At 51.5% G+C, this 25,086-nt stretch overlaps 1 protein-coding gene and 1 non-coding gene across 4 annotated transcripts in view; one reads left to right on the top strand and one right to left on the bottom strand.

Moving 5' to 3' along the window:
* Positions 1-25,086, bottom strand: part of mtd (TLD domain-containing protein mustard) — a 181,065-nt gene that overhangs the window by 109,913 nt on the left and 46,066 nt on the right. The window lies entirely within an intron of this gene.
* TRNAG-GCC (transfer RNA glycine (anticodon GCC)) lies at positions 15,746-15,816 on the top strand. The gene has a single exon. It is a non-coding gene; the product is annotated as a tRNA-Gly (tRNA).

Raw genomic sequence — 25,086 nt, 5'->3', positions numbered from 1 at the left:
CCGCCTGGCCTTTCACAGCGATGGAGAGCTACTCCATGTTCTACTCCGTCGACCAGAGAAGCGGATATATCTGTTGAAGAAAGGAGAGATTTCGAACACGCGCCGAGGTTGTTTTTTTTCGAGAACATCCGGAAAAACACGTAGTGAGAAAAATAATAAGGTCGATCAAAGTAGTCGGCGCGGCAGAAGAATTGAATACGAAAGTTCAGACTGCAGCCCGAAGTGGCGCAGACGAAAAATGTAGCAGAAGGAAGGGCATATCCTGCTCACTCAAAGGCCAATTACTCTACAGCGCACAGCTTCCAGGGACAAGTAATAAAGAAAGCAGAAGCGCTTGAACCAGTGCGAGAAGAATACACAGAAGGAGGGTGCGAAAATAAGAGGCAGGAAGGGAACCGAAGTGCCGAAAGAGAGTTTCGGAAAAAAGGATGCATTGAGGAGGCTTTTCTTTTCTTGGCCGGCGAAAGGATAGAGACTCGGCCAGATTTGTGTGCACACGTGTGCTCGTCGACGGAGGACACAAGTAAAATGTGTAGAAAGAAGAACGCGAGCATACGCGATGAGATTGAAATTCCGGAACAAAGTTCCCCAAAGAGTCCATTTTCGACGCATCCTTCTATATGTACTATACGCCATGCATGTTTCTTTCTATATCCGCGCTTTAACGTCGAAATTGGGCCCAATCAAAATACAAGAGACTAGGGAAGAACAGGTTCCTTCCGGTGGAACTTTGAAGCACGAATGACTCATAACAAAGTGCTCATTATTGTTGTTAGCTTTAGGGGAGGACACTGAAAAGCGCCAAATGCTTACGCCATATTGGCAGCATTGCCACGCCTGGTAAGGGATGCTATGAAAAAAAAAAAAAAGGTAAGGCATTAAATTTGAGTCACGAATGCCCACAAGGCGCCCGGTGCCGGCGCGAGATGGCAGCAACAGCGCATGCGCAGAAGTGACCGAGGAGGTGATGCGCACGCGCGGAAAAGCTGCTCGTTCCGCGCAACTTACTCTCGACGAGCTAGCTAGTGAGATCGCATCAGTTGGCGTCAATATCATGATTTTAGATCAGTTACTTAACATCATCAGTGTAGAAACTCCACTTCAAAACACATCCTTCTCCTTGACCGCATGCTTCACAGACGAGACTGCAGAGCATGAGCTCTGCAGCTAGGTTGTACCTCTACCTTCTGGACTGCGCTGAGCAGTTGAAATTGCAGCCGAAAGATGGCGCGACATTATGAATACCTCCACACCTTGAATCAGCGTGCTCAGCAGTGAGACGAGAGGTTCAAAGACTCGTGAGAGATCTAGTTTTATGGCGCCACAATGCACCAGCGCCGTTGGCAAACACAGCATGTTGTCTACTCGCGTCAGTTATCTTCCAAATTTAAAACGCAGCTAGATGGATTCAAATGTACGACCCTGATAAGTTTTCCAAGGGGAAGAGGAGGTTACAGGATTGGTTAAAAAAAAAAAAAACATTGTAAACCGTGGGAGCTTAACTTCCCGAAGAAAGACAAGCGCGCTATGAGGGATGCCGTAGTAAAGTTCTAAGGATTGATTTAGTCGACTTGCTCTTCGCTAACGTGCGCTGGCATCGCTCAGCACATGGTCTATTTGTTGTTGTTTTTTTTTTTTTGTATTTCGCCTCCATCCAAATAGGTCGCCGCACCCGGGATCGAACCCGAGACCTTGGTAACAGCAGCAGAACGCCAAGGACACTGAGCCACCACGGTGTGTGCAACCGACCAGTACAGTATATGCAGACCTGTCGGACCACACTCCTTGCCTTACTCGTCACAGAGTCCACATGGCAACGTAATGCTCAGCCTGCACGAGGCGTGCACAGATGCTTGAAAAGACGCAAGGCTCAATTTCTTAGTGCTGCCAGTCTTCAGTGCCCTAATCATCCCGATAACAAAAAAAGAAACGTGCCTTGCATGACCAGAAAAAATTACTTCGCCAGAAGACGATTGATCTTCTTTTTTTTTTACAGTACAGGCAGGCGCTCATCATGGTTAGATCGCCCTCTTCATTTTTCTTTCGCTCGCTTTTATAGTAATTAACGGTAACTCCTCAAACCTCTGCAGCCTCCATGAGCAAGCTTGTCTGGGTGGAAACAAAAGGTAAAGATAAAGAAAAGAGTGAAGGGAATGGAGGCAGCAGAGTATAATATACCGAAGACAATGGCGACTAAGAGATGCGATAGGGTGGCCGAAAGAAGAACGGTGGGAAAATCCCGGGAAGAGACGATAGGAGCAGGGAAAGAAAGTTCGTTCTCGGATGGGCCGATATCAGAATACCTGCCCTACAGCAACGAGTGCATGATAGCAAAGTCAATAGTTTCCACAGATTGGACGGGCAGCAATCATTCCAGGAAGGCGGTGGAAAGAACCCGGACAGCCTCTGCGTCATTGACAACACAATACATATATATATATGGAATCCGTACAATTAGAAAGAGCGCGCAGGCTTGCTACGCGGTCGGATTAGAAGTACACATAACTGAAAGCACGTAATCCATACAAAGCTAGGGCATACTGATCTCCTCTAAGGACGCAGCAAGAAGTGCAGTTTTTATCTATCACCAACTGTCGGTCTTGTTCTGAGTCTATACGCAGTAAAAAAACAAAAAATCGACCTTAATTAAGGGCCTAACCCCGCTGAAGGACGCTTTGTATATCCTCCATTTTTTAGCTCTTTATTTTTAAAAGGGTGCGCTGAAAATGCCAACGCCACCAAAGGGACAGACTACAGCATTCTAACGGCAAAGAGACCATTCCAACCAAAAGCGAAGCTTTCATAAGATAAATAAAATAAAATAATAAATACGGGTGGCGCCATCCCGGGCCGATTTCGCAATTAAGTAAACTGTGAGCGTCGACACCGATTGCTTTTCTAACGTGAATCTCAGAGGCTATGTTATATGGCCATTAACTTCAAAAACAGCGCCAACCAGTCCTTCTCGGCGTGGACGTGACGAGTTCGAATCGATCTTGCAATAAAGTTTTTAAATGCACATTTATCAGACATGCATCTGATGCCCGACAAGCGTTCACATACCAAGAAATAGCCAGAGAATCAATTCTTACTGACAACAACAATTGGATGGAGTCGTCTCCAGTGTCTTTTCAATGCACGCATGCGTCTTATAGTGGTGCACATGTGGAACAGGTGTTGCAGCTTCTGTATGGGCGCTATTAAGCGTTTTTGAACAAAAGGCGGGTTGTTCATCAAGCGCGCATCTAATATGACATGAGCTATTCGAGGTTTCCATTAAAGAAGAGCTGCAGGCTCGGTGCATGCGGCTACGACTAGGATTTGCGCCACCATCATTTGACCATTAAATGAACTACCTCGGCTCCACTGCTAAGCACCACTGACTCCAAATGGGGGCCCGCTTATATATGGGGCATATGAACCCAGATAAAGTAAGCGGATAGGTGCGGTGAGCTTTGAGGAAGCGTATTCTGCAGTGCAGATGCGAAAGTAGCCGTCATTTCGGTCATGCATTACAGGCGTAGCCCACACCTGTGCACAAGACAGCCGCAAAAAGTTGTTAGCACCCTTCTGCTGCCGGGACGCTGGTAATGAGGGCGACTTCACTCGACGTTTCGTTTTCGATAACCCTGGTATTTAGCGTGTTATTCAACTTGCTTCTTTCCACAAGCGTGGTACGTAAGGAAAGAAACGCATATGCAGTTGCGCTCCTCACGGCAACAGATCGTATACATATCAGCTAATCACCGCTAAAATTAAGCAGAAAGATCGTGTATGCAGGTGCCTCAGCGCGCGCGGACGCATGTGCCGACAAAATCAGCCAGTACACGTACTGACATACATTGATGCTATTTATACTACCTAGGAAAGAAAAAAAAATTACGCGACCGACTGGAACAAGCGCATTGTCTTCGCGAGACAGAATGCTGGAATTATGCAGCCGCTTACGCAAGTATACGCAAAGGGCGCGTGCCGCAGCAAAGGCCACAGCAGTGAACGCCGGCTGTTGTAAGGCAGCGACATCTGTCGATGACGGCGGAAAGAGGCGGCATAAACGTCCCGCTAGGAGACACGGCGCGCATTTTATACTCGACACATCGGACGGCCTTCGCACCCTCGTTGTTTATGCAAATGTAACAAAAGCGTCGTTGGGCGAATTACGCAGAGCTGTCCTCCGGGTTAGACAGGTGCCAGCTGTCTTTATTTTTACCAGTACGGAGGAAACATATGGGGAAATTTTAGTTGTAAAAACAGCGCTGGTTGAACTTCGCCACATCGGGGCGAGACAAGGAAAGGCTGCTGCCTAAACTGACCCCCCCCCCCACCCTTCCCGCTCTCGTTATTCCTCTCCATATACAATGCCTACAGACCTTTAAGGGACCATCACACGAAATGAACGATATGACACCTACAGCTACTGATATACGCATAGAACAGACAAGCAGGGATTACTTACATAATCAGCCACACAGCGGATACCAGCGATGGCAAAATGCTGACGGGGCCGGCGTAAAATAAGATAGCGTGGCGCTGTGCCTCGGGCGGGCGCGATTGGTTCAGTTCAGGAGTACTGGAACAACACCGTCCTGCAGCCAACTTCGGTCATCTGGCGACTATGGCGATGACGATGATTTTTTTGTCCACGAGCAGATTTACAATTATTTCAGGTTTGTCTCTCGAGCCGATGCACAGGCACACAGATTAAAAAATAAAAAGACAAACAAACCAGCTTCTCAATCGTTATAGCGTCAGCAACAGCGAGGAATGTTTCGACGGTTTCCAATGCTGTAAGTTGTCTCCTTCCTCCTCGTTAAAAATGGTCAAACCCACGTGCGCGATCGCAGGAACGGGAGGTTATAAACACAGAGCCAGCCGCCAGGCCAGAATTAGAAAAAAAAAGACCAATCAAATAAAAAGAATATCCTACGCGATAGAAAGGAGGAAGACACGTCAAAACAAGGGGAAACGGAAACGAAACGGAAGAACAACTGAGCGCTGCGCACAGAGCGAAGAGGAGAGGACGAGATGATTGAAGAGGCGCCACCAACACCTGCTTGTATTTCCTCAAAAAAAAAAAAAAACGGTCCACGGTGTGCGCGTTCTATCCAAAGATGAGAGAACGACACGTCAACAGAGGGCAGCAGCGTCATCAACAACGGCAGCAGCTGCCCCGCAGGTCCGGCCACCGTCGACGGTGACACTGCCCGTTGTTAGCAATGGTATGACCTCGGAGGCCACAAAGGTGAGGAGCCTCAAATTGCTTTTCTGTCCAGGACAGCGGTCCGTTATAAAACGAACGAAGAATAAAAAAACATCCGGAACCCCAGCTCCGAGCCGTGGGCTTGTAGCCTTCCGTATATACACACAAACACACACAATCGTCGCTGCTGTTACCCGAGAGTTCAGCGGCTACACAATTTGTCTCCCGCCCCTTCCTTTTCAATTCCCGCCAACTCAGCCGGTTATTCGCCTTGGCCTTTCGGTCATTTTCTGGGTCACGTTCTTACCTCTGATTTACGAGAGCGTAGATGTTTCGCCGAGAAATTCTGACAAACTGCCTTGCCCTTGCGACGGCGACCAAGACTGGCTCTGACAGGCGAAGCCGGCAGCGGCATTCTGCGGTGTCTCGAGTAATATAGGATCAGTCGCAACTGAAACAAAACTCTCTCTGAACCGAGCGACCACCCACATAAAAGACTGAACAAAGAAAAAAACGCGGTGGTGATCCATGTATATGGCTACAAAAGGTGCGTTTAGAGCTGGTGCTGAATGGCGCTCGTAACTAAGCACGGAATGAAAACCCAATGAATGTGACCCATGTTGCTCTTACCGAGCAACTTCTTGGGCAGCTGGCGCGACACTCCTCCAAACTTACCCGGGTTCACACGAGTAACTCGGTAGCTCGGGTAAGTTCGGAGGAGCTCGGGTAAGCTCGGAGGAGCCCGGGTAAGTTCGGGTAAGTTCGGAGCAGAGCCGCGCAAGCTGCAGCCAATAGGAAGAAGCTCGGGTAGGTGTCAACACTTTCTGTACACACTTTCCGTATAGACGGCACGTATGAGCCAAGTATTGCTTAGGCATTAATAAGTCATTTTATTATATCAACATCCCCTTGTCTCTCTTTAGCCTATTCGTCTGTTCATTAAAATTTACCCAACGACGTTAGCCAGCGACCCCTTCTTGTCCAAATTGTTCTCCTTTGTACAGGGCTCAAATTCTTCACGAAAGACTCAATAGACACGCCGCTTCCTTTCGCGAAGGTAACAAAACGAAGGCGTATTTGGGTATAAAGCGTGAGCATACTCGCGACCTTTCCGCGCGAGCGCAACTACAGCGTAATTTAGAAGGTGGAAACCAAACAAAGACACGAGGCAGCCATACGCGGAAGGTGCGTACGTGTATATAGTACTTTATATACAGTATATTGTCACCGACAAACGGTTGAAGAAAGAGACCAGGTTCTAAGTAGACGAGGTGGGCGTGCCAGCCAGCAGGAAGCTCGAGCGAGGAAGACGACGTTCCTCGAGCACCTCGAGTGCCCAAGGCTTGGCAAATCCCCGCTTAAACAGTTCGGCCGCGGTACGGCGCCACTGAATGGTTCGTACGGTGGCATTGCTCCCCCTCTCTGAAGGGCACCGACTCGGTGCCGCAGCAGTGGGCAGAACGAAGAGAAGGGACGCTGCATGTGTCCGGCGGCAGCTGTAGACACGCCTGAAGCGCTAGCGGGCGTGGTACGGCTTCATCCGGGCGACATGGATGACTTCGGAGGTCGGCCGTCTGGAGGAACGAACTGTTCCTTGGGGAAGAACTTCGTAGTTGACATCACTGACTTTGCGGAGTACCTCGTAGGGGCCGAAATATCTGCGCAGAAGCTTTTCGGAGCGTCCACGCATGCGGATTGGGCTCCAAACCCAGACTTGTTCGCCCGGCTGGTAACTAACAGCTCTGTGGCGGAGGTTATAGCGGCGAGCGTCGTGGGTTTGCTGGCGCCGTATGCGCTGTCGAGCGAGTTGGCGGGCGGCCTCGGCGTGACGAACGAAGTGGTCAGCAGCCACAACAGTTGAGGGAGTACTGCTCGGAAGCAACATTGCGTCCAGCATGGTGGTGGCTTCGCGACCATGCACTAAACGAAATGGTGTGAAGCGCGTCGTTTCTTGCAGAGCAGTATTATAGGCGAACGTTACGTAAGGAAGTATGGCGTCCCAGTTCCGGTGGTCTGCGTCAACATACATGGAGATCATGTCGGCGATCGTCTTGTTGAGCCGTTCGGTGAGTCCGTTCGTTTGAGGGTGGTAAGCGGTTGTTTTGCGGTGACAGGTGCCGCTAAGGCGCATAACCTCCTGCGTAAGGGCCGAGGTGAACGCCGTTCCCCTGTCAGTTACAACGATGGTCGGTGCACCGTGACGAAGCACAATGTTTTGAACGAAAAAGTTCGCAATTTCTTCAGCGGTACCACGAGGGAGAGCTTTAGTTTCACAGTACCGGGTGAGGTAGTCGGTGGCGACCACAATGTAGCGGTTACCCAGCGAGGACTGTGGAAATGGGCCGAGTAAGTCCATGCCAACTTGGTGGAAGGGGGCTTGTGGCGGATCAATAGGCTGCAGCAGTCCGGCTGGCTTCGTCGGTGGCGTCTTGCGACGTTGGCACTCGCGACAAGTTCTGACGTAACGCTGTACAACTGCAGCAACCCTGGGCCAGTAGTACTTCTGGCGTATCCGCGCCAAAGTGCGGGAAAAACCCAGGTGACCAGAAGATGGGTCATCATGGCACGCCTGCAGGACTTCGTCGCGCAAGGCCGCGGGTACGACGAGCAGATAGACAGCTTCCGTCGGGTGGTAGTTTTTCTTATACAGAACGCCATCGCGCAAACAGAACGACGACAGTCCACGTGAGAAGATTCGCGGTGGAGACTCAGCGCTTCCTTCAAGATACTCAATGAGAGGCCGTAGTTCAATGTCGTCTCTTTGGTGTTGAGCGAGGACGGACGTGGAGATGGCGCCGAGAAAAACAAAATCGGTGTCGGGATCAGCTCCGTTGTCCTCAACAGGAGCACGAGACAGACAGTCGGCATCACTGTGCTTCCTGCCGGACTTATAGACGATGGTGACGTCGAATTCTTGAAGGCGAAGGCTCCAGCGTGCAAGCCGTCCCGAGGGATCTTTGAGGTTCGCCAGCCAGCACAGCGAATGGTGATCACTGACGACTCTAAAAGGGCGGCCGTATAAGTACGGGCGAAATTTGGTCACTGCCCACACAACTGCCAGGCATTCCTTTTCAGTGGTGGAATAGTTCGCCTCCGAGCGTGACAAGGTGCGGCTTGCGTATGCGATTACGCGTTCGAGACCATCCTGCCACTGCACAAGGACCGCACCGAGGCCGATGTTGCTGGCGTCTGTGTGCAGTTCAGTGTCGGCTGACTCGTCGAAGTGGCCAAGGATGGGCGTACTTTGCAGACGAGTGCGGAGGTCTTCGAAGGCCTGTTGTTGCTCCTGGCCCCAGAAGAACGGTTCGGCATCTTTCGTGAGGCGGATGAGGGGCTCAGCAATCTGGGAGAAGTTTCGCACAAAACGCCGATAATAGGCGCAGAGGCCCAGAAAGCGGCGCACACTTCGCTTATCGGTTGGCATGGGAAAAGCAGCGACGGCGGCAGTCTTATCGGGATCAGGGCTTACTCCCTTAGCGCTCACGATGTGGCCCAGAAACTTCAACTCCTGGAAAGCGAAGTGACACTTTTCGGGCTTGAGGGAAAGACCGGCCGAACGAATTGCGGCGAACACGGCGCGCAGGCGCCTCAGGTGCTCTTCGAACGTAGCGGAGAAGATGACAACGTCATCCAGGTAGACGAGGCAAGACTGCCATTTTAGGTCGGCAAGCACGGTGTCCATCATCCGCTGGAAGGTGGCAGGAGCCGAGCACAGTCCGAAAGGGAGCACCCGGAATTCGTACAGACCATCCGGTGTAATAAAGGCGGTCTTTTCTCGGTCGCGCTCATCCACCTCGATCTGCCAATAGCCACTACGTAAATCTAGTGACGAGAAATACGTGGCGTGGCGTAGCCGGTCCAGGGAGTCATCAATCCGCGGCAGAGGATAAACGTCCTTTTTGGTGACTTTGTTTAGACGCCTGTAATCAACACAGAACCGTAGGGTTCCATCCTTCTTCGCCACAAGAACAACAGGCGATGCCCACGGGCTCGTCGACGGCTGTATCACGTCGTCCTGAAGCATTTCTTGAACTTGTCGGCGAATAGCGTCACGTTCCTTCGAAGAGACCCGATAAGGCGGCTGGTATAACGGTGGCTGGTTTGCGTCAACAATAATGCGATGCTTTGTGAGCGGAGTCTGCCTAACTTTAGAGGTCGATGCAAAACAGTCGCGGAAAGATTCGATAATGCTCTCTAGGCATTGCTTCTGATGAGAGGGGAGGTTCGGGTTCACGTCGGTCTTGATGGGAGTGGTCGGTGCCTCCACTGATGCCGGGATTTCGGACAACGCGTGCTGTCCCGCGAATTCACAAAGTTCTTCGAAATACGCAATGGCTGTTTTGCCAGGCAAACACTGAGGTTGAGAACCAAAATTGGTCACCAGAAGTTCGGTTCGCCCACTGTTCAATTCAATAATGCCGCGAGCTACACAGACTTGCCGACCAAGGAGCAGCGAGATGTTGGTTTCAGCGATGCCACGAGTGCTGGGGCTGTTATCGCACTCTACGGTAACAAACATGCTGGCTCTTGACGGGATTAGTACCTGGTCGTCACAGACGCATAGCTTAGCCCTGCGTGGCTCGGTATCGTCGTCGACAGGGCCTTGGGTGGAAAACGACACGATTAGCTCCTGAAGATTGATGACGGCACCGTACTCCTGAAGGAAATCCAAACCGAGTATGAGGTCCTTGGAGCACTCGGGTAACACAGCAAAGCAACCAGGGAAAGTAACACCGCGGATCTGGATTCGCGAAGTGCAGACACCAATCGGAGTTACGACGTGGCCACCAGCTGTCCGGATCTGCGGCCCGGACCAAGGAGTTAGAACCTTCCTCAGGGCTGTGGCTAACCGACTGCTCATGACAGAAAAATCGGCGCCGGTATCCACGAGTGCGGTAACGTCATGGTTGTCGGCGGATACCGGAATTTCGGCGGAAACCAGTCGGTCACAGCGCGTCGTTGATGTCGTCGGGTCACGTCGTCGTTGATCGGAGCGTCGCGGCGAATGTTCGGGTGGAGGCTCTTGACACGTTCCAGTAGCGGCGGCCCTACCCCCGGAGGACGCCGTCTTCAGTTTTCCCGATGTGGGGACGCGCCTCTGAACTGGCCAGAGGACGACGGGCGGCCGGGCGAAGAGAACCGCCTTGGGGATGGCGATCGGGACTGGCGTCGCTGCGGGGTCGAGGACTGCACGTTATCAGCCAGGTACATCTCGATATCCCGTGGTCTTTCACCGTAGCGTGGTCGAGGTGCATCAGGTGAAAACCCCCTTAAGCCCATCCTGCGGTAGGGGCAGTGACGGAGGATGTGGCCGGGCTCCCCGCAGTGGTAACAGAGCGGCCGATTGTTTGGCGTACGCCACACGTGCGCTTTGCTCATGGGGGGCCTGTACTCCTGCGGCACGGGTGGTACTGGCATGGCAGGTACTGGCAGGGATGGTACTGGCACGGGAACGACGGGGGAAAAGGCTTGCATCGCTGGCCTAGGACTTCGTAGTGCTTCGCTGTACGTCATAACGGAGGGCGGCGCCGGGTGTGGAGCGGGAGGCGGCTGCACAGCTCGTCGGATTTCGTCACGGACCACGTCCGTTACGGCAGCGACACTGGCCTGTGGAACTTCAAGGCGAAGTTTCGCCAGTTCCTCGCGAACGAGGCTTCTTACAAGCTCCCGAAGCTCATCGGCGGGCAGCGACGTAGGCGTGTACTGGGAAGCGGCTGCTACGGTAGCCTGACGTCCGTAGTGCGCGCCTCGCTCCTGCAGAGAGCGCTCGATACCCGTTGCCTCCCTTGTGAAGTCGGCCACTGTTCTTGGCGGGTCACGGACCAGTCCGGCAAAGAGCTGCTCCTTTACGCCGCGCATTAGGTGGCGCACTTTCTTGGCCTCGGGCATAGCAGGGTCGGCTCGATTGAAGAGACGCATCATGTCCTCAACGAACATGGTGACGCTCTCATTTGGCTGCTGCGACCTGGAGTGCAGAGCGACTTCCGCCTTCTCTTTTCTTTCACTGTTGCCGAATGTCGCCAGCAACTCACGGCGAAAAACCTCCCAGGTGGCAAAAGAGGTCTCGTGGTTCTCGAACCAGATCTTTGCCGAGTCCTCTAGCGCGAAGTAGACATTCCTCAACTTGCGCTCACCGTCCCACTGGTTGAAGGCTGCCACACGGTCGAAACTGGCCAGCCAATCTTCAACGTCTTCAAACCTGTCTCCGTGGAACGTCGGCGGTGACCGGGGCGCGTGGAGCACGAACGGAGCGTCAGCTCCAAAACGTTGAGTGGTCTGGCTACCAGTGGTTGTTGTGGTTGTTGTCATCTTCCTTGACGGTTTTGTCAGGCCGCTAAACTCTGGCTGTAGGCCTAGCAGGCGGCGGCTCGCTTTGTGCACGGGGGTTGTGTCTACGCCCTGGGGACTGGCTTCAAAGGCGTCTTCGGAGTCAGTGTACATGGGACGTTACCCAGCCGGCTCCACCAAATATGTCACCGACAAACGGTTGAAGAAAGAGACCAGGTTCTAAGTAGACGAGGTGGGCGTGCCAGCCAGCAGGAAGCTCGAGCGAGGAAGACGACGTTCCTCGAGCACCTCGAGTGCCCAAGGCTTGGCAAATCCCCGCTTAAACAGTTCGGCCGCGGTACGGCGCCACTGAATGGTTCGTACGGTGGCAATATATAAGCGGCGCACGCTGCAGCACGGCGAAGAAGGCAAACTGACGACAGCAGCGCCCTCGCTCCTGCATTATTCAGAGCCGCGCGGCCATAAAAGCTAGCTCGCCCCGCGGAAAAGCACTTTATTCGGGCAGGCATCTTCGTCCAGTCATGCCAAAATGAAAAGAGGAAGCGACGTGAAAGCGTTAGGCAGCTAACAAACCTTGTCGAGCGGATCACCTAATATATATATATATATATATAGCGTTATCTGGCTCGGCAAACGAGCACGCTCGTACTCGGAACGTTCGCCCGCGCCGTTATTGCTTTCATTTATTTTTTTTAACCCGTCTCAACGTTCGCTACAGGAGCCAGGAATATTACGAATTACTTGCCTCCGCCCGAGCGTATCGCTTGCACGCGCGGGCATGCAAGGTGGCGGTGAGGGCGATAGCAGTGCTTATTCTTATGTACCGTCGTCACCAGAGCAAAAGCGGGAAAAAACTCGCTCGCGTTGGCGCTGTTCGCTACATAATCGCACGCGTCGGAAGCAAACGACAAAATGTGTATATTCTTACGCAACTTAGTTGTACACAGTCGGTGCGCCGTGCTGGCAAGCTTGCTTGGTTATAACAAGGTTACTGGCGTGCATAAGGCGCATATATACAGTGCAGTAAGGCGCATATAGACATTTTCAAAAAGAGGTTCATGGGCGCCGCCATACTGGGCACTGAGCTGTGCTCGTATGGTAGGAAAGAGTTGAGGATTAAGCTCCCCCACGTTCTCCGCGCAGCCCAGAAAACAGGTTTTCCCCGAGAGTCGTAAAAAGGTCTATACTTTAACGTAGAATACGATACAAAACTTAATTACGATGTACATGAATTTGAATTCTTGCTCAACTTCATTAACCTGCAAGCATCCCTCAAGATCACCAGGCGAATTTTACCGCAAGCATGGGAACGCGAGATATCCTCCGACAAAGAACCAAATGACGATGACTAGAAATAGATTTACATAGCGTGTCGCCTTCGAGTGTCCCACTCCGCGGCTCAAGCCCAATCACCTCCAAGCCCGTTAATTATGGCCATTCAGCCAAGAATTCCCGCCATGTAAACTTCTTCCGGGGCTAATACGTTTATGAACCTCTTCCCAGCCCGGATTAAAAAAAGTGAAGCCTTTATCTGATGTGAATGGAGACTAGGTACCAAATAGTTGGTATAAGCTGTTACCTTTTGGCACTACTATACCAAGGCTTACAAGTGGGATAGTATCGTCCAAGTGAACTCCAGTATGGTGACGGATCATACTGAAATCATAGGCCCGAATGTAAAGGTCAAATTGCTTCCAACACCGAGGAGTTCGAGCCACCGTTTGACGATATCTGCACTCTATAAAATCAGACTTCTTGCAGGAGCAAGCAGGCGCGAGTGTTGTTTCGTTCTAGAGGATGCACATATGTACTGCACTGGCCCGTTCCTGCCCCCCCCCCCCTCCTGCCCTCCTCGTGCTTCTCCGCACCAACTCCACCATGAATGTCCTGGAGTCGCCACTGGCAACTGTGTTAGCAAAAATTTGGCAATGCGTAAGACGACCGCTACACGAGAATTGGAAAAAAAAAAGACGGAAAACGTGGATAAAAATGTGTATCAAGTGAAAACTCCGCTAATCTCCGATTTCCTTTATTTTATAATTAACTCCGAAAAACACCCTCCATATTAGTCTATTGGCTTACATGTGCGTTTGCAAAAGAATATTTAGTCCTCACAGCATTATCGCACAAAGCAAATTCGCCAGCACACTTCTCACAGTGGGAGAAGCCAATGACGCAGAAAGCAGGCCACAAGACCGGTCAGGACAAAAGCTGCCCCTCCGAACGAAACAACCCAAAATTTCCACGGGAATACTATTACATTACCATGTGATGGAATGACTCCAGCTTTGAGACTGGTATGCTCCTTGGTATGTGAACAGAGTTTTATCCTTTTTAAAGCCCAAAAGAAAGCAAATTCGCTTGTAAACTGGTGGGGTCTAGCTCCTCCCTCCATGATTCCAGTATTTGATAAAAAGAACGACGGGAAGAGCAAGACACAGTGACAGCAGGCATTCCCATTTGAGTCGGTGCTTTGAAAACAAAGTAAATGTAAGAACGCGACACGTTTGGCACAACCCGCTAGAAAGCCGCGAAGGAAAGGGAAATGGAAATACATTTCGTTGCGGCGCCCGACCTGACCCTTCACAGACGCGTAACACACACAGGCCATTCCTTTCACCGCCGCCACGCTATATGGGGCAAGGCCGCGGACGAGGCGAGTTTTGTCTTTGCGGACAGCCAACGACTACAACACACGGCAGGGAGGTCCTAAACGCGCGAGCACACCAGTTTCCTTTCATAATGACGACGACACGCACGCGAACGCGCCGACCGAGAGGACCGCCAACACGAAGCCATATCTCCTCCCACCGTTTTCTATACAGCGCCACATCTACCGCCGCCCATGCAAACACGAAGGCCAGACACACACATGGGCGTCGGCCCCGCTCTGTACGTGCACGTGCGGAGAGCGTTTGCAGAACTTTCACCGATGTGAACACGGACATTCAGATGAATGCAGTCATCACCCCGTCCCGCCTCTTCCTATATCGCTATCGATCGGACCCTTCCTGTCCCAACTGCCCCTGTGCGGACCTGGCCCATTGCCTCTTCTATTGCCCGGCTGCTCAGCAGTCGGGTTCCTTCCCCCCACCCTCTCTATCCATCACCACCTGGCTCGACTGGCTTGGCGCTGAAGGGGAAGAAGAACAGCGGCTTCTGGTCGCCCAGGCGGTCGACATGCTCGGCCTGTAAATTATGGTCGATTAAAAGTCTTTTACTACTACTACTACAACACGGACTCCGGAATTGGAGCCATCGTTTCCCTTTTACCGTAGAATGCTTCCTGCCTTTCAAGTGCACCTCGGCCTTCCAGGGTCGAATTTGGTTATAATTACTTTGGGCAACAATAAAATCTCTATGTGGATAAGTCATGGAAATCTACATGCACAGTTCTGTGCCTGCTGTTTTCGTCATCGTGACTGTGTATTAAGTACAATAGCGTGGAATGTGCACCTAAACAGTCAATGGGGGTACGCAATAAATCTTGAACCGCATGTTGTGGTCGCATTTTCTTTTTTTGTTTGTTCCGACAGTTCGTGCCCTCCCTCGGCTTCAACACCAGAGAAGATATAGCACAGTAGCTTTGCATGTGCTTGCGCTTACAGTCCATTCACCAAGCGATTACAACTTCCCGAATGTGAAATATAGATCTCAGCGAAGGCGCAAGTCCAAGAAATAACGATGTGTCGACATTGGACAACAGCCCGATACATCTGCGTCGGTGGTTCGTGCAATGTGCCTGAAACAATTGAACATTGTTTTATAGACTGCAAAGACGCGATTTTGTTTTGGGATGTGTTGCAAAGGACGCTACAGAAAGATTTTCTCCTAAATTCCTACAGTGTGCGCTACCTTGTTGTTTCCCAACCTGACTCGAATCCTTATGATATGATTCTTCTGATTGGACTTCATAGTCTTTGGAAAACACGCATGCAAGATCGCAACGTTGAACCTGTTGTTTCGCCCAGAATTCACTTTAGCCGAATGTTGCTGCAGGTAACGGACATTTACAAAAAATCGGACTTTGTACCGGATTGGTTTCCTCTCCTGATGCGCTGTATATCTTTACCGGCCTTTTAGTTATAATATGTTACTATTATGTTTCTGCCACCTAGCGCCTAACTAGGTGCTCTGTAAATAGTTGTTTTTGTGTGTGTATATGCACACACACATATGTATATATATGCTTTGTATACAAAACCATGTAAATAAATACCATGAAAGAAAAAAAAAAAAAAAAAAAAAAAAAAAAATGCGTCGGTGGTTCAGTGGTAGAATACTCGCCTGCCACGCGGGTGGCCCGGGTTCGATTCCCGGCCGACGCATTTTTTTTTTTTTTTTTCATTTAATGTTACTTTTTGTTGAAGCAATTTTTGCTATATGTAACGGCCCTAAAAGCGCATAAAGCTCGGCACGCTTATGACCACAAATGTATGCAAGCGACCTGCATCCTGCGCGCAGCAAGGAAAAAAAAAAAGGGGGGTGTGGTGTGCCGCCGGCTAGTGTAACAGCCGAGCGCCAAGTAATGTGAAAGAGCGGACGCGTCCTCCTCTCCCGGCGCCCGTCGGAGGGCGAGCCCCAGCTCGCCCGTCCCTTTCTAAAATAAATGCTTTTCTGTTCTCAGCACCCGTCTGAAGGGTCGTTCTTCTCCGAGCTCGTCGAACACTCACGACATGGTGTCAGAAGCGGGGTCAGGGCTTCGCTAAAGAGATTCTCGCCGTCCTCAGCGGTCGGAAAGAACCGTGATGGCAGAAGCAACTGCGAGTTCGGGCTTTGCGCTGAAGCCGCCCACAGCTTTCACTTTCGACCGAGCGTCGGAATGGCCAGCCTGGATTCTCGAGTTCGAAGACTACCGCTACGCATCCGGTCTCAACAGGCAAGACCAGGAGACGCAGGTGCGGACTCTGCTCTACGTGATGGGCCGCCAAGCCAGGCAAATCTTCAGCACGTTTTCGCTCTCCGCTGAAGACTCAAAGAACTACGACCTCGTCAAGGAGAAGTTCGATTCGCACTTCGTTCAGACAAAGAACGTTGTCTACGAATCAGCGTGCTTCAACCGGCGTGAACAGGAGCCCACAGAGACGGTTGACCAATACGTCACTGTGCTGTACAACATGGCGGACAGGTGCGATTACGGCGAGCTGCGGGATCGACTCATCCGCGACCGTTTTGTCTTGGGCCTCCGTGATAAAAGGCTGTCAGAAGCGTTGCAGCTGGATGCCGACCTCACCCTCGTCAAAGCTCTCTCCAAGGCTCGACAGAAGGAAACAGTGCATCATCAACAGCAGCTACTTCAACTTCAAGCCGCGGAGGGAAGCCCATCGGTCAAGACGGAAGGCATTGCTTTGGATGCTGTTGCCCGCGCAAAGCACAAGGGAAAAAATCGCACGCGACCGGCCAGTTTCGCGAAGACGAGCAGCCAGTCTTGCAGCTACTGCGGGGGAACGCCTCACCCTCGTCCTTCGTGTCCGGCTAAATCCGAAAAGTGCTCAAGATGCAAAAGTAAGGGACATTACGCTCGCGTCTGCAGAAAGTTTCCCTCTAAAGAAGTCTCAACACTCGAGCAGGAAACCTCAGCACTTTTTCTCGGCGCTGTCCATCAACCAGCCACTGCTCAGAACGACATCAGGCTCGTCGAAGTCGGCATTAACGGATTTCCATTGGTTGCCAAGATTGACACAGGGGCTCAAGTCTCCGTTGTGCCTGCAAATTTTGCCGCAGTTCCCAGAGATCTCCATCCGGTAAAAGAAACTTTGGCAGGACCGACGGGGAAAGCGCTTCAAGTTGTCGGAAAATTTGGCGCAACTATCAAATGGAAGAAGCGAAGTACCGACCAAGTCATCTACGTCGTTCAACATCTCAAGCACCCGCTCCTTGGATTACCTGCTATAGAGGCTTTGGGCTTGGTCAAGTTCCTGTGCGCAAGCGAACGCATTGAGGAGCGTTACTCCCAACTTTTCTGCGGACTAGGTCAGTTGCCGGGCGAGTACACCATTCGTCTCGAGCCGACAGCCGTGCCGTACTCCGTGACTGTAGCGAGGCGCATTCCTGTACCGCTACGAAAAGCAGTGGAGCAGGAAATACACAAGATGAGGGAGCAAGGGGTTATTCGTCCTGTTGAAGGCCCTACGGACTGGTGTGCCGGAATCGTTCCCGTTGTGAAGCCGTCAGGAGGAGTCCGAATCTGCGTGGATTTCACTCGCCTCAATTCATCGGTCCTCAGAGAAAGGTTTCCTCTTCCGTCAGTGGAACAGTCACTCGCACTGCTAGGTGAGGCTACAGTATTTTCTCGACTTGATGCCAACTCGGGATTTCACCAAATTCCTCTTTCTCCGGCATGCCAAGAGCTGACTACTTTTATCACGCCGATAGGGCGGTTCTGTTTCACCAGACTTCCCTTCGGTATCACGTCAGCGCCGGAATACTTTCAAAAACGAATGTCCGAAACTCTCAGTGGACTGACTGGAGTAGTCAATCTCATGGACGATATTCTAGTTTTTGGCCGCGACCAAGCGGAGCATGACAAGAACCTGGACGCGACGCTAAAGCGACTCGCTTCATCGGGATTCACCCTCAACCGCACGAAATGTGTTTTCAGTGTTAATGAGGTGACCTTCCTGGGATGCGTCATAAACCGCCGAGGTATCCGTCCCGACCCTAAAAAAGTCGAGGCAGTCAAGTCACTTCCTCCGCCAAAAGACGTCGCGGGAGTCCGGAGGATCTTGGGAATGGTGAATCATTTGGCAAGGTTTCTGCCATGTCTGGCCGAGAAAACTGCACCGCTTCGTGACCTCCTCAAAAAGACATCAGAGTGGACCTGGGGACCTGCTCAGGAAGTAGCGTTCATGAGCATCAAAGACCTCCTGTGTTCAGAGAAGTGCTTAGCCAAGTATCATCCAGACTACCCTACAACACTGTCAGCGGATGCATCAGCCCATGGTTTGGGTGCAGTCCTGCTACAAGCGCAGCCAGATGGATGTGAACGCCCAGTTGCATACGCCTCGAGATCCCTAACAACGGCAGAAACGCGCTATGCTCAGGTTGAAAAGGAAGCCTTGGCACTGACATGGGCAGCCGAACGCTTTGAAGAATACATCCGTGGACTCACGGCAACATTCCAGACTGACCATCAGCCTTTGATCACCCTTCTGGGAAAGGCCTCTCTGGATTTGCTGCCGCCACGTATTCAACGCTTCCGCATGCGCCTGATGCGCTTCACCTATACGGTGCAATACGTGCCAGGGAAAAGCCTTGCAACGGCCGACACTTTGTCCAGGGCACCCGTAACCAGCGACCTGGTAGCAGGAATGCTCACCTGCGACGAAGTCAGTGCCTACGTAAAGGGAGCTGTCATCGGACTTCAAAGTTCCGCCTTCGATCCGATCAAGAAAGCACAAAACGAAGACGAAATCTGCCAGCGTCTTCGGTGGTACTGCGTGCATGGATGGCCGGAAAAACGCAAAGTTCCCGCTGCTTTGTCACCATTCTGGCAACACCAAGCAAGTCTATCCCAAAACGATGGCTACTTGCTATATGGGACACGCTTGGTTATCCCTCAACCCATGAGAGGAGAAATTCTCGCTCGCCTACACGAGGGACATCAAGGAATCGAGCGCTGCAGAGCCAGAGCCAGGCAGTCTGTGTGGTGGCCGGGGTTATCCAGTGAACTCCGCCAAGTCGTCTCTAACTGTCAAATCTGCGCTAAAACGCGCCAGCAAAATGCTGAGCCGCTCCTGCCAACATCAATTCCCGAGCTGCCTTGGAACATGGTGGGCATAGATCTCTTTCAACTTCGTGGCAAGCCGTACCTCATCTGTGTGGACTACCACTCTCGGTACCCGGAGATAGCGCTTCTAGCTTCCACAACAGCAGACGCAGTTATAAACCACCTCAAGAGCTTTTTCGCTCGTCATGGAATTCCTGTGACTGTGGTTTCCGACAACGGCCCTCAGTTTTCGTGCTCGGAGTTTAAGAAATTCGCGAAGACGTACGGTTTTACCCACATCACGAGCAGCCCCTTACATCCGCAGGCCAACGGGGAAGCAGAGCGAGCGGTGCAAACAGTAAAACGCCTGCTGAAGAAGGCAGAAGATCCTTATCTTGCGTTGCTGGCCTACAGAGACACGCCGGGACCAACAGGCTTCAGCCCTTCGAAACTGCTCATGGGACGACGGCTGCGCACACGTGTTCCGACATTTCCCGCTCTCTTCGCACAGCGGGGTAGCGAGAGCAAGCAGGCAGCCGCTAAGGATCGCGAAACCAAGGAGCAACAGAGGCGAAATTTCAACTCGCGACACGCCGCCAGAGAGCTGCCGGTACTCCCGCCCAAGACCCAAGTTTGGGTGAGAGACTTCGACTGCGAGGGGGAAATAGTAGAGCAAGCCGGGACCCCACGGTCATACTGGGTAAAGACAAGCCGCGGGACCGTGCGCCGCAATCGGCGGATGCTGGTTTCCTGGAAGCCATCGCAGAGTCGAACGACGCCGCCTCCTTCTCCCGCTTTCCTGGGCTACGACGATGAAGACTGGCTATTAACACCAAGAGCGTCGCCGACAGAGGACGACGGGGGAGCTCGACCGCAGCGCGGCAGTAACTCACCGCCCGAGACATCACACTGCACTCAAGCTGCGGCTGCAAGGGCGCCAGTTGCCGTGACTCGCTCCGGGCGTAGTGTCTTTGTGCCGGACCGTTTCGGGGGCATCGCCGTGGTATCGGCTAACGGAGGGGGATGTGGTGTGCCGCCGGCTAGTGTAACAGCCGAGCGCCAAGTAATGTGAAAGAGCGGACGCGTCCTCCTCTCCCGGCGCCCGTCGGAGGGCGAGCCCCAGCTCGCCCGTCCCTTTCTAAAATAAATGCTTTTCTGTTCTCAGCCACCCGTCTGAAGGGTCGTTCTTCTCCGAGCTCGTCGAACACTCACGACAGGGGGGACGGGGGGGAGGGGGGTGAGAAGACAAAGAGGTCGGGATTCAAACCTGGGTGAACCGCAGGGAAGGGACCATGCAGGGCAGAGCGTTGAAATAGTGCCGTGCAAATGCCAATCAGCAGTAGAGTTTTTGAAGCCACTTACATTTGTAGAAGTACCGTTCCAAGAGCACTTCGAGCACGTCTGTCGCGACTCGAAAGGTAGACATTGACTTTTATTTGTTTTCCATTTCAATATACCTACAGCTTACGCAACCCATGAGCAAAAAAATCTTAACTGGTTCTAAACTGGTGTCTGGTTTATGGAACTATATCCCAGATGGTTCCATCTGAAGCCAGTTGCATTCAGAATGCATGACACTGTGTTTACCCTTAGGCCTGCAGTGTTTCGCGCCGTGAAGGGCTTCAAACTGCGTCCAGGTAGAACACATAAAATGTCGATACATCAGCAAAGCCAAATCCAGGAGAGGAAACGGGAATGCGCGAGTGATAGAACGAATACTGTGGCGCGACCAATCGCACCTTCCTTGTGCCGCACGCGGGCATTTCAAAACTATGCTTTAGAAGTGTAACGGCTGTGCGTTGCTCCAGACGCAGTCAAGGGTGTCATAGCCAGCTGCGGGTGCAAATGGAAGTGCTTTTTGAAGCATCGTCATGCAACACAGCAAAAAGTGCGATTTCAGAACACAAAGCACAGCACAGCGCGCACGTTGATATAAATGCGTCACCTCCTCTGTCCTAATCAATAAAAATAGTTCCTCGAGACACCACCACAGTTATTTACCAAACACAACGCTTCAAGTGTTCATTAATCGACGCCGATCAATTAGGCGGGTAAATATTCAATTGGCAGTCACAACGCTTTAAGTGTTTATTAATCGACGCCAATCAATTAGGCGGGTAAATATTCAATTGGCAGTCCAATAATTTGAGTGCAGCGGTTTCCGTCTGCCTCTACGCTATACAACAATAACTGATGGGCACGTTGGTCAGACATGATTTCTTGTGAAACAGCGCAACGGCACAAGGCCAGAGGAAAGAGAGGGACGATACACAGCGCTGTTTTTACTAACAAACAGCGCTGAGAACAAACAGACCAGAGAAGTTATCGAAGCGTCTGAGATCTTGAAGCTGGGTCAGAGGTGTGTAAGCCCCCCTTCTGTCGCTATCTTGAAGAAAGAACATGAATTTTTGCACACGTGTTAGCCTTGTGTTATCAAATACGTGCCTGGTCGGAGGGATATCTGTCACCGTTCTTTGTATTTTTCTGTTTTTCAGTGTAGCTGGCGCCTTTATAAGCATGGCTTCCTGAATAAACATTCTGTTGTTAGTAAAACAGCCCTGTGTATCGTCCCTTCCTCTCCTCTGGCCTTGTGCCGTTGCGCTGTTTCACAAGAACTCTACGCTATCGTTTATTCCGTGGAGAAAAAAAAGGCAGTTTATTCGAAGGCTGACGTAAAAGATGCGCAGCCCATCATTACACTCAATCTATGGAGATGTTACAGGAAAGAAGGGAAAGGGGGGGGGGGGGATGCCACAAACAGGAAAGGCATAACCTGATAGTAGTAAAACCTCCAACAGCAGATAGAAGAAGGGCGCTCCTACCGCTATTTTCGGTACAAGCTAAAGTCTTGCAGCGCCTGTCCGTGCATACGCCATATCCTTGCACGCTACAAAGGAGGATGAAGATTTCCCCTCATCCATTTAGAGTCCGACGTAAATCGAATGAGCGAGTCCCACTTCGACGAACCCAGCGCAGCATGTTTCTCGAGAAGGGTAACGAATTAAATTGCGCCCGTTTCTATACAAGGAAAGCGTCGGGATGAACAGATTCGGGGCCAACGGCCTCTTCTTTCTTGCGAGCGCAACTGGAACATAAATGAATGACGATCCGTAAGTCTTCATTGAGGTGAAAAAAAAAAAAAAAGAAACGCCTCTTTTGGAGGCATTCCGCTGCTCGACGAACGGACACGTAAGAGGTACATCAAAAAAACCTCCGGCAAGACCATCTTCGTCGCGCCACATTTCTTCGCGCCATTCCGAAGAAACGAAGCCCCCTTTCAGCTTTCCAGACACGCCGCACCTCTTATTCCCGGTAACTCCCCTCGTACCTCTTTTAATCCCACTACACCTCCCTCCCTCCCTACCTCCCCTTTTTCAGCCTTCCCGGGGACTCCTGATAGGCTGTGTACAAGTACAAGCCGCTGTACATGGAACGGAAAAGACAGCTCCCGGCGCCTGTCCCCCCGTCCCTTCGCTCTTGTTCATCTGCCGTCCGCTTTTCTTCGGTCCCGAGTACCCGAATCCCTTTTACAGCAGCGGCCTCTCCCGGGAAGTGGTGGCGAGCGACAGGAAAGCAAAGAGCGGCCGGCCCGCAGCTCCTTTTCACGGGAGGCACGGACCCGCGACCTGCCTAGGGAGGCGGCGCCCACGAAACAAGGCGAGGAAAGAAAAGGGAAAGATTGCGACGCCGCACTCCCGAGAATGCTGCGGGGTGAAAAATAAAAAGGACACCGCCGCAAACAAGACACAGAGCACCCGCGTGTAGACGCGCTTCCAAGAAAGCCCCGCCTCGTTTTTATTCCTTTCCCCCTCTTTACGATTATATTTTTACAGCTCCTCTTCCTCAGCGCGAGGCAGGGGGGCGAACACCTCGAACGGTTGTTGCATCGATCGCGCTCACTCGAACGGGTGGAAAGAGGGAAGCCCGGGAGCAGCAGCAGCCACCCTCCTCCCCACGCTCAATAATTGCGGAGCACGCGCGGCCGTTAGAAAATAATAAGGCCCGTAGTTATCTTTAGCCCCTCCCGTTTTACGGCGCCAGGGCTACTTAACGCATCGCTCAACGCATCGGCCGTGCAGGTGACGGGGCGAACGAAGATATAAATTTACCTCCGACACAAGCACGCATAGCAGAGCGGAGCTACCCACACGCTTCCTCCTTTATGTCTGCAAACAAAAGCCCGCTGACGTCACTGTAAAATGGTTTTGGAGAAAGGAAAGGCGTAGTAACAACCTCTGTGGACACGTGAACCATGCCGTGAGGCAAGGGAAGAGAGAGGAGCGAAAAGAGGAAGAGAGAAAGAAACGGCGCATAGTGAACCTCGATCGAAACGCGGCCACCGCGGCAGGGATTTAAACCCACTTACTTCCACAACACCCCAACTACGAAAACCGGCCTTCGTCTGCCAATAAAACTTCATTCATTCATTCATTCATTCATTCATTCATTCATTCATTCATTCATTCATTCATCCATCCCGCATCCTGATGATCTGCATCCGAACGCCATAAGCAGGAGTAAACAGCCAGCCTGATTGATTTAAGTGTTTTTTGCGCACCGTTCGTTCCACAATGTTCCGTGTAAGCTGCTGCGGTATAGCCGAGGATTTGTATAATCAGAAAGAATCACCGTACACATCCAGGCATATCTCTCTGTCTCGCGACAGCCAAATGCTTAACACGGGCGTATAAATTGAAACGATGACCCTATGTGCGATGTAATCGTCATCCTTAGAATATTGTTCTGCCAGTAACACGCAACTGGTGAAGCTATTGTTCTGACGCCTGTCTTGGCATCCACATAACAAATTCGCTGTCTTGCTCATCAACGGAGCGGGTTCGTATGCACACGTAGCGCTACCTTCGCCGCATCAGAACGAGAGACAATCATAAAGTGCGCAACAAACAAGCAGCTATATAACCACGCGCGGTATCTTCTCGAAAGCGCTTGTACTAAGGCCTGCCGCTCCAGCACGCACCAGAAAGAACACGGATACGATTTCTTCCCAGTCTTTCCTGTAGCGACACCTATAACTTCTCCATCGAGCGACTACCACGACATTCACGAAACATATCGCACAACGGCGCGTGTGGGAGGCGTAAGCTTCAGCTACGCAGAGGTGAGCGGAACGGACTCAGCACTTCGCGCTAATAAGCGCCTGGGGATTCGTCGAGCTACCAAGTTAGTTTCCCACTACGTCCTCCGCAGCTCTTCTGTCGCTTCGTTTTCGGCTCTGGCCACTCTTTCGCGCACAAACGCGTGGGAGGCGCCTCACCAGGGGGCACTACTTTACCATGGACTCCGGATCAAAAGAGCAACAACCAGCGTGCTTTAACTCGAACAGCAATATGGATCTAGAGTAAACAATATTACGCAACTACTCTGAGTTCCCGGACGTATATATTACACGCACACACCGTAATCGAGAAGCAAACACTTTCAAATACTCGGAACTGCGAGGGAAGCGCTTTCTACGAAAAGAAAGAGGGATAGGTCGCGTGAGGAGAAGGGGAGAAACTACGGCACCCAGCACGGTCACATGGCAGCAGTGAAGCGATGGGCTCTATATTCCAGGTGTTTCAGGGAAGGTGATTACTAATATTTAAAAATAGGGTTTTTGAAGTGAAAAGCAGCTTTTTGCGGCTCAGTAATAACAGTGTCGGCGGTCAGAAAACAGGCGAATCATGTTAACTACTGGAGTGGTGAACTAAAATCTAATAGCTAACTTTTTTAACTATTAAATTAGGCACCTGACTGCAACGAGAGATTTGTAGCCGGCTGTTATAATAAACACATGAGTTTTTAGAATTTCGAAAACGCGATTATCTTCGTCGCTGTGGCACGACAAAATATGGCCACATCGTGTCAATATACGTACACGCACTTTCGA

The sequence above is a fragment of the Amblyomma mixtum genome, chromosome 1 (genome assembly GCF_055824585.1).
Source record: "Amblyomma mixtum isolate Tamu chromosome 1, ASM5582458v1, whole genome shotgun sequence".
Taxonomy (NCBI): domain Eukaryota; kingdom Metazoa; phylum Arthropoda; class Arachnida; order Ixodida; family Ixodidae; genus Amblyomma; species Amblyomma mixtum.
The sequence above is the reverse complement of the archived record's forward strand: the minus strand, read 5'-3'. Positions and strand labels throughout refer to the sequence as shown.